At 38.3% G+C, this 9,702-nt stretch overlaps 1 long non-coding RNA gene across 1 annotated transcript; it reads left to right on the top strand.

Annotated features, from left to right (window-relative positions):
* The first annotated feature begins 1,158 nt into the window (after positions 1–1,158).
* Positions 1,159–8,188, top strand: LOC139123611 (uncharacterized). Its single transcript, XR_011549727.1, has 4 exons — positions 1,159–1,355; positions 3,795–3,911; positions 4,917–5,155; positions 8,045–8,188. It is a non-coding gene; the product is annotated as an uncharacterized lncRNA (long non-coding RNA).
* The last annotated feature ends 1,514 nt before the right edge of the window (positions 8,189–9,702 follow it).

The raw sequence follows: 9,702 nt of genomic DNA, 5'->3' as shown, positions 1-9,702 counted from the left end.
AAATATTTGCATGTAATCATTTGGAACAATTTTGGATTTGAGAAATTCCATGGTTCCATTATTCTGTATTCATTGTGTTCTGAGATGCGCACATGCTTTGCAAAGAAGGAAAGGTGTAACGTTATGGACAAAAACTGAACTTCATCAGATAGACCTGTTCACCCCTGCAGATAAATAGTATCAGCTTGCGCATGCGTTTTTATTGTTGTTGAGGCACATGTTTTTTGTAGCCTGGAATAAATCCACGTCCTCGCGGACAAGTTGTTATTATAAATAACTTGTGTTCCGTTATTTCTTTGACGTCATTTGAGGCATGACGTTACAAACTAAACAACGATAAAAACAAGACAATTATACCTCACCGAGGCTAGACGAGATGTTCGCACAAATTGTGGATCAGGTTTAAAGCAAACACAAGGGAAACAACGGTTAGACAAAAGTTCAGCTCTGTACAGCCTTGAACATGATGTTCACTGCTTGACAACAGGTTTAGAAGACTGTAAAGTCAGGAGTGTGTCGGGACATTCGAAGTTTTCCCACGTAATCTACGTCCTGCCATGATATAGAGCCGACAGGTCTTATTATGCTCTGAGGGATAGGGTTTCCGAACCTGAGATTCGGAAACAAGTTGTATTTTCTTAGTCAGCGGACCAAAGAGCTGTTACAATATATTCATTTTCCTGACAACATGAAATAGTCTGTAAGTATTATTACAAATGGTGCGAATATCTGGTCTAATGGATTTTCTCAGTCGATGATACTATTTTGTTATTTTAGGTGGTATGAGCCTCGAAAGTGAAAGACACTTAAACTTTTGCTTAAACTTTCCTAAATGAACCATTCTCTTACTAAATGAAGAATAAAATGCAGCGGTCAGCGTGCAAAGAAACAAGTTACCAAACATTTACCGATCCAACCGAGACATCTAGTGCAAGAAGCGATATACAAAGTTGTATGCAAATGAGAACAAGTGTCGCGAAGTGTAGCGAAGCTAAATTAACACTACAATTAAAGCTTAATGTGTTAGAAGTGTTGGTTTGTATTGTATAAAGCATTCTGTAAAATTTGAACATTCAGTTTCGTTGACGTATTGTCGAAATAAAGCTGAGAATGGCGTACTTGATTGCTTGTCATGGAAGGATATACATGTGTAAGCGGACCTATGTTTCGCTGACCGCACACGGTCGGCGCGGTGACCGGTACTGTGGATGCAGAATGAAACCCTTGGCCTCGGCGAAAGTTAACTCAACGCGGCGCCGTATAGGCTACATCGTACTCAAGCCAAGTCTCACCGTTGTAGGGTAACAGCTCTGATGATAACTTATTTGCTCGAGTTGTGAAGTCCATCCTCCCACGTAAGTACTTCTGTACTGCCAATTAAAATATGTTAGTAGCTGTGCGTGCGTGCCACGAGTCGACTGTGTGTTCAACACACCACCGTCCCTCGTGGGTGGAGGGACGGTGAACACACTGACTCACAGCCCTGCCACGCAGAGGTACGCTCGATCATATTATACTCGAATTGACTGAATTTGATATATTCATTGCACTGATTTCGGTGTATAGTCGATCATATGTGGTGTGACAGTTGTGTCAACATATGGTCATACGCTAGAACCGCCGAGGATCGAAAGAGTGAACGTTGCACGAAACCGCAGGTTATTCACGGCATGGGTATATTAGCTGTGCGTGGCAGGACTGTGTTTTACCGGGGTTATACGGCCTCCCGCCTTATAACGCCGGTAAAACATTGCCCTGCTGCCACGCAGAGCTGGGGTTTTACCCCTTTGTCAGCTGAGGTAACCTGATGATTCACTGTATAAGTATCGCCGTGCGTACAGGTCTCAGGCGTGGCGGAGGCCGTAACGCCGGGAATACAGACCTGTACGCAGGGCTACGTAGTGTACTTGCTTAGTCACACACGTTCTTTTTTCGTGTTCGTGTCTTAGATTTTTTTCATATGTGGAACACGTACACGTACATACGTACGGGAGCTGAATTGCATTACATACGCTGGCGATTCAGTGTACTGTACAGAGATGTTTGATTAAAACGATATGGCATCAGCGGCCAGGAGGTATCATACGGATAGAGGTCACACTGTGAGATCATGGAGGTAGAAGGAGAGATTACCTCCATGGTGAGATCAAGCTTGTTCTCACGGGATCGGAAGCAGCTGTGCCGAGCCCGTATGCTTTATGTTCGGACAGTGCATGCACTGACGAATTTTTGTCAAGTAAAATGGTTTACATGCTGTACAGTATCATGGATCGTAAGCATGAGTGTGTGTTCACAGTTTCCTTACCTACACTCATGGAGCTAGGAACAAATACCATTTCTGGCTCCATGCTAAACTGGTGTATAAAAACTCCGGTGTGTGCATAGTTAATATTTAACTTTGCAAATTATTGCATATTTAACTTTCATGGAGTCACAGATTTGATAATCATTTTCATTCTGAAGGTCTGAAAGTCCGCTCTACAATTATTGTTTACATGTAGCGTTCAGGGAAATCAATCGAACGGGACCTTGTAAACTTCCGGTTCAGGGGAAAGGCTGGCAGGTAAATGAACAGAGGCCACATATAATCCATGTAGTGCATTTGGTGAAATTCCAAAATTTAATTTCTTGTACATAAATGCCCTTATCACAGATATTTTAACAATATTAATTAATGATTAATGTAATTAATGTTATAGAAATAATGGGTGATGCTCTGACCATTATTATTCATTTATGGCCAAGGGCGAGAGGAAAGTCAAGAATTTACAAGGCTTAGCGAGCAAGCTTATTTTGGCTTTCAGTCTTGCCAAAGCCTATAGATAAACGTTAATGGTCGGGGCAGAGCCTGTTATTTCCATGATATTACCAACAAACCCTAGAAAATCATCAAGATTTACAAAAATTTCCCATGTGAAAGACAACGGAGCCCCAGAACTTGTGCAATATTGCCTGAATACATGGGTTTATGTGCCAGAGAACAGGTGACAATTTGCCAGACACCAGGATGGCAAATCGTTTCCTGCTGCGAGGGCACATAAACCCATGTATTCAGGCAACAATATTTTTATTACATGCCTCTGGTTATAAATGCTGTATGACATTTAGTTATATGCTGGACATTTTCAAACAGTTTTACCATTATTGACCAGCATCAAACGGATTTTAACGAAGGTCAAAATAGAAGTGTGCACATGTATATTTTACATCTATCATTCAGGGTCTACTTAGATGTCGAAAACATTGTAGGGCTTCACTGGCCTTGGTAACCATGGAAACCAGTCAGTACATCGTTCACCGACCCCCTAACTCCCCGGATGTTCCTTTTCAAATCAATTCATTGATTTGCACTCACATCAAGGCATGTAATAAGCAATGCACAGTCATGGCCACCCTAAAAATTTGTCAAATCTGGAGATTTTTAAAAAATGTATAACTTGGGCCACAAGTGCTTCATTTTGTTTTTGTGATTGATTATGATCTTTGTACAATTGACAATTTACATTTTTGATGAAAAGTCACAATGTTAGCAGCATTATTTATATTCATGGACATCAAAACAAACCATTACATACTGTGTATTTGTGGTCAGTCACATGGTTCTGCTCCACCAATTAAATGAGATGTCTATAGCATGGTAATACATAATGAATGAGTGTATGATTTTACTGATCTTTTGACCCATATATCATAGCTTCTATGATTAGAAAGTTGAGTATCCATTGTACAGACGGTGAGAAATAGGACTATCTGCAAGATTCTAATTCATTGTATTCGTTGACATTTGCCTACAGCTGTTAGTATACCTCGCGTAACCTGGTCGTAAAGCCTCAGAGGTACATGTATGTGAAACTTAGAAGGAACAAGAATCAAAAGATTGATAACTGCTCTTTGACAAAATCCTTCATCAGGTAAGATTTGATTTTCAATTTCCTGCACATGTCTCGTTCGTTATCAGTTAAGCTTTTCACATGCTCGGTTTTATTTGGCGGAATTGTAATACTTTCTTCAACATCAACTCCCTCAATGCTCTCTACGTAACTTTAATACATGTAAGTATTTCAGAATATGCGTCTGTAGTGTGATCTCCTTGGCAAAAAATTCAACAGGACAAAATAGAGCAAGTGCAAATGAAATTCATGAAGTTCTTCTGTTTCAAACATAGCATCCTTACAGCTGAAATAATAATGGATAATTCTGCAAGCGTTTTAACCTTTAGCCTCTTTATCATTGGAGATTATTTATATTTTTATACAAATATGTGAATAATATGTATGATTGTCCCAATCATGTTTCATATTAATTTTGATGTTTCTCAGTAAACTACATGTACAAGAACTCGCAGTATAAAACTCGATGTTTTTAGGTACTTGGCTCTTCAAAGATGTATGGCTACTTTAAATGAATCGTGCATTTCCAACCCTGCCATTGACAACACTTTATCTTGTCAAAGTTTCAGATGCTTGGTCAGAATGCCATGCTTAAATTTGTACATTTTTAATGGTTTCATATAGTTTGTTGTTTGTTGTTTATTGTTTATTGTACTTCATGCATTCATATTATTATGTTTATTTTATGGAGCCTGTTAATGTGACTTGTTCCTGTTGGTCTTTCTTTGAAATAAATATATAAAGATATTGCTACTTGCTTGAATACACGTCTTGACCTACATTATGTACCTGTTTCCTTTAAAAAGGTCCACAATCACCAGTGATTACAATGGGTTTAGGGCAAAGTTATACACAGTGATGGAAGGTTTAATTAAAATTACAGAAGTCATAAACAATCAAGTTGTCTTATCTTGCATATAAAAAGCCATGTTTTAGAATGAACTGATGTAAACTAATGTCAGCAATTTGCAGGAGATAATATTTACATTGCTTGATTCAAGTTAATGTTTCTTTTCACCCAATCAGATTCAAGATCCCTTGCTGAGGCAGTGCATACTGGGCAATGACAACCAGGTGAAAAGCAACATAGTGACAATACCATCCTCCATTGCAAAGCATATACACAGTGTGTGGCTATGCAGAGAGCCAACACTGAACAGAGATGATGGTGTTGTCATCAATGCAGAGCAAAAACCTGTGGAATTGAGGGAATCTTTCATCAATATATTTATTTTCTAAGACAATGGGTCCTTGCTGTGGCACAGGTTTGTACTTACACTGTTCAGTGTTTCCACTGGGTAAATTTCCCTTAAACCATTCTGGCTAATTGAGACCAAAATTGATTAGCCAGAACTATAGCCATCAAAATTACATGTAATTGCATTTATGATTTTTATCCAACTGACAGTTGTATATATATACTCAGGTGGGTCCTATCAGTTGCTACAGTGGCAAGATGACATTAAACTGGTCCAATAATCATTTCTATTCAAGGTAATACATTACCAGGTCCATTGGACATTTGTGATTTAAAAATTTAAGTAGGACTCATCCTGACCGACTGATAATTAGTGGCAATGAAAATAAACAACTATTTTTTATGGAACAAACTGCTTTCTTAATAACATTCACAACAAATTTTATTTCCTGTGTGCCACACACTTATGTGACTTAATTTTGCACTTTTGTAAATGTATCAAGATGTATTACAAGTATTGCATCATTGACAGGGTAACTTCAAGATGTTTCCTTTGAAAGATCCATAGCTTCTGCCTCAATCATCAAGTGCTTTCAGTTCTCCAATCACAGAGTCTGATTATTAAACCAACTGTTCACTTAAAGAAGGTGTACTCCAAGCAGTAAATGCTTAATAGTTTCAAAATCAAACTGGGTGTATACATGTATTTTAAAAATCCTGTCTGGCCACTTTATATGTCTTACAGAAAAAAAAAGCTGACTCTTCTCTTATTAAAACACTAGTCATGGAAATTCAACAAACTATTCCTGGTACACTTTCTTTTTTGTAACTACTACTACCCTGCAACTCTGCGGACAACCTGTGCAATTATCTTTTTTGCTTAATTGTACTCGAACACGACTTAGCATGTCGCAGTGTGCTGCTTGTTGTTCAGCGTAGTAAACATTCAACAGGACAACATCCTGGGCATATCTTCATGCAAATATTATGACCAATGCCTATCCACAATACAGTGTTACTCAGTACGTGTACACATCATGGCAGGAGGTGACCCCAGCCTATATCCACAAATACATGTACACAGTATGGAAGATAACCCGGGCCTATCCTCAATCCAAATGCATTCACATGGTATGGAAGATGGCACAGACATATATCCACAATACACATAATATATGCAATGGAGGATGGCCTAAGCCAATACACATACATGCACACAGTATGTACATGTATGATGAATCAGCTGGCCTATATAGAATACAAAATGGGAGATGACTAAGGCCTATCATTAATACAAACAGTCTGTACCTGTATCGTATTCAGGATAGGCCCAGGTCATTTTCAAAAATGTGTACCTGTATTGTATTCAGGATAGGCCTGGGTCATCTTCCATAGCAGGTACCTGTATGTGTATTCTGGATAGTCCAGAGTCACCTGCGATGCTGAGTAATTGTTTTGTGGATAGGCCTGGGTCATTGTATTTGCATAGGTTATAACATTTGCATGAAGTTTGGCTCAGGACGTCATCCAATTGACAGTTTACCACACTGTGCTCATTAATAGCTGCCTCTGAGTTTGCTGCAGTAGTGTCCTACGGTGACGTTTTTGAAACACTGGTTTCATTTTATTCACCACCCTTGCTGTCATTGGCTGCTGTTGTCTGCTTAGTTTTTGAAAATATACTGCAATCAGTATTTCCTGACTATGTTAAAGCATTGTTTACAAAGCACTTGTCATAAAATAACAAGGTCATTGCATGCAGCCATCTGAAAGCATGGCATATAACTTCATAAGTTACTGATTATAATAGTTTTCTGAGACTGCACACTAAAGCAAGGAAGAATGACCAGCCAGGGATGTTGAAAAGTCTCTCTGCCTTTTAAGGTGGAGCCTCCCTTTAAAAGGACGCAAAGCTATAGCAGCGTTCATTGTGTTAGTGGACACCAAACAGTCAACACAAGGTTACACGCTCCAGAAAATGCCACTTTTTAGTTTTCCCCGGCCACAAGAAGGCAGACAGACTGCCAAGCGGTCAGCGTGAAGTTGCTGCTGATCGGACTCTGTGGTTATATTAAAAGTCTAACGCGACTAGAAGACAATTTTTTAGGAAATTCGAGTGTTTGTTGTGACTGTTGGCGATTTAAACTGACCGTCAATCAAACGCTTGTATAAACTCTGTTTGCAGGATTAGCAAAAGGTGATAAAGGTTGAGATCAGTTTGTGTAATTAATGTTATAGAAATCAAACATCGTACTGGCCAAGTGTTTGACTGGGAGAAGAACTCCACTAATGCGAGAACCTGGGATTGAAAAGTGCTGCTTTAACTGCACTCTCGATCAGCCCCCTGAAAAATAGCACAGACCAGTTTGGCGAAGGATAGTTGAAAAATATTTCCCAATCTGCAGACATTTCATTTGCCATTTCACGCTCTTGCGAATGGCAGCGGAAACACTGCTGTTGTCATACACATTTGTAGTCCTTTTTTTAAAATACCCTCTTGAGTAGATCAAATGTATTACACCTCTACCATACTATTTAATCAGTAACTTTGTTGTGATAATCATTGCTTACACATTTTTGGTAAAGTTATTTTCTCTTATTTAGCTGAATTTGCTAAAAAATTTTCTTGCCACTTGGCACTCTATGAATTGCCTAGTGAAATGCAGATGATATGATAAATGCACATGACTAGACATTCATACATGTAGCTTCATTCGTAGGATCCATAAAACTGTTATGATGAAGTATATTCCAATGAGAGAATACATCTGGTATGCACACGTGATTTAGAATGTTTACATGTGTCTAATGCTTATCATCATTAGGGTTAAGGACATACAGAGTGTTTGCAATTCATTGTAGTACATCCCATCACCAAATGTATTTTAATCATTCCGGTTATCATTGTTATTTAAAGAGTTATAAGTAATCACGAGTCTATGTGTTTACAATTCAGGATCAGCAGTGCATGCTGCGCAATATCAAGGATGAGAAATACCATTGACCTTGACAAAGAGCATTAAAGACAAAGTGGAGGGCTTGGGATTGGACTTGGATCATGACATTATTACGAAAGATGAATGGAAATGATCAAAAACAGGTAAATTTCCATTTTAGTCCTTGCACCACAGTATATATACACAAGTGGCTGTTGCAAAGATGTGCTGGAACTGGTATCTTGTAACTTGCACAAAGTGTTTTATGTTAGTTGTCTTTATAGCTATACACATGTCTAGCATGTTTACAATTACAAGAATACTATTTAGAATCACAGGTTCACAAAAATATTAGTGATACATTTCTGTATTTTAATTGACATTGCCAGCTGCAACTATGTAGGTACATCAGTTTTACACTAATTCATCCTGAAATATACACAACATGCATGTGACAGCAATCCTCATTCTTAAACTGTGCAGGACATTGGTTGTTGCCAATCTACATTGTATTACATATGACATGAGCAAGAAGGAAAAAGTATGGTTTAGATGTCTAGGTTAGAGAAACATGCATATAGCGGAGAGAAAAATAAATTTATTGGTCCTTTACACAAGAATTCTTGGATATGTGACACACAAATAAACTAACTTTTTGTGAAGAGAAATTATTATCTTCCATGATTTGTCCATGATTATCTTCCATGAGTTTATTATTATTACTATGTTAGGGAACAGGTGTGTATATCCATGCAGAAGAGGAAGCAGGATAAATCCAAAACCGACTATAAGGCAGCATTTTACCATTCAAAGAAAGGAACCAACCACCAGGGACAGTTGTCTCAAGATGAAGACAGTGGGATTGCACCTCCATTTGGTAGAGGATTTCCTATTAGTCAGTATGGTGGAGAGACGTGCACCCTTACACTGCTCAGCACACAGATTTGTGTATGTTAGGATCAGAGGCTCCTAAACCATAGCACCTACCACAGATAAAGAGTGGCCAACTTAACAGACAAAACCCTCAATACTAAGCATCATCAGATACAGCTAGTACAGAACTGTTGAAGGTATATAATTATATACCTGGATATATAATTATATAATTATATATCCAGCTCATAGAGAGGAAAAATTCAACTTTCAGAGCACTGAGAAAAGACAATTATTATTTCATGCCTCCCCTCAGTATCATGGTGATCTCTGTAGTATAGTAACGGACCTGTAGCTAGTTGTCACTTGTGATGATTGTTTATAAACATTCCATTATAACTTCTTTTTCTGCTCCAGAGGGTGTACATGTCAATCAGGACCCAGATTTACATATACTTGTCAATAACATTGCAATGTGCACATGTATGATACACTTTGTTTCCCAATGAGCTTCCAGAAGAAGAACAAAAAACTGGAGTTGATATCAAAAGAAATTGTGAAAAATTCATCAAAAAATTACAGCAACTGGAGCCCAAATTTCATGGGAGCTGTCATTATTTACGGAGTACAGGTCGGAGAGGAGATGTTGGAGGAATTTCGTCGGAAACTCTAAATTTTGAGTACCCCCCAAACCATGATGAATTTGAGTAAACCCCCCCTCCCTTACATGGAAATTTTGACTGACCCCCACACTCATTTTGAAAAGTTAAATTTCAATACATGTATTTCTACAATTTACATAAAT

This window comes from Ptychodera flava (genome assembly GCF_041260155.1).
Source record: "Ptychodera flava strain L36383 chromosome 23 unlocalized genomic scaffold, AS_Pfla_20210202 Scaffold_23__1_contigs__length_28996876_pilon, whole genome shotgun sequence".
In the NCBI taxonomy this organism is placed as follows: Eukaryota; Metazoa; Hemichordata; class Enteropneusta; family Ptychoderidae; genus Ptychodera; species Ptychodera flava.
Note: the sequence above shows the minus strand (reverse complement) of the source record. Positions and strands in the feature narration are given on the sequence as shown.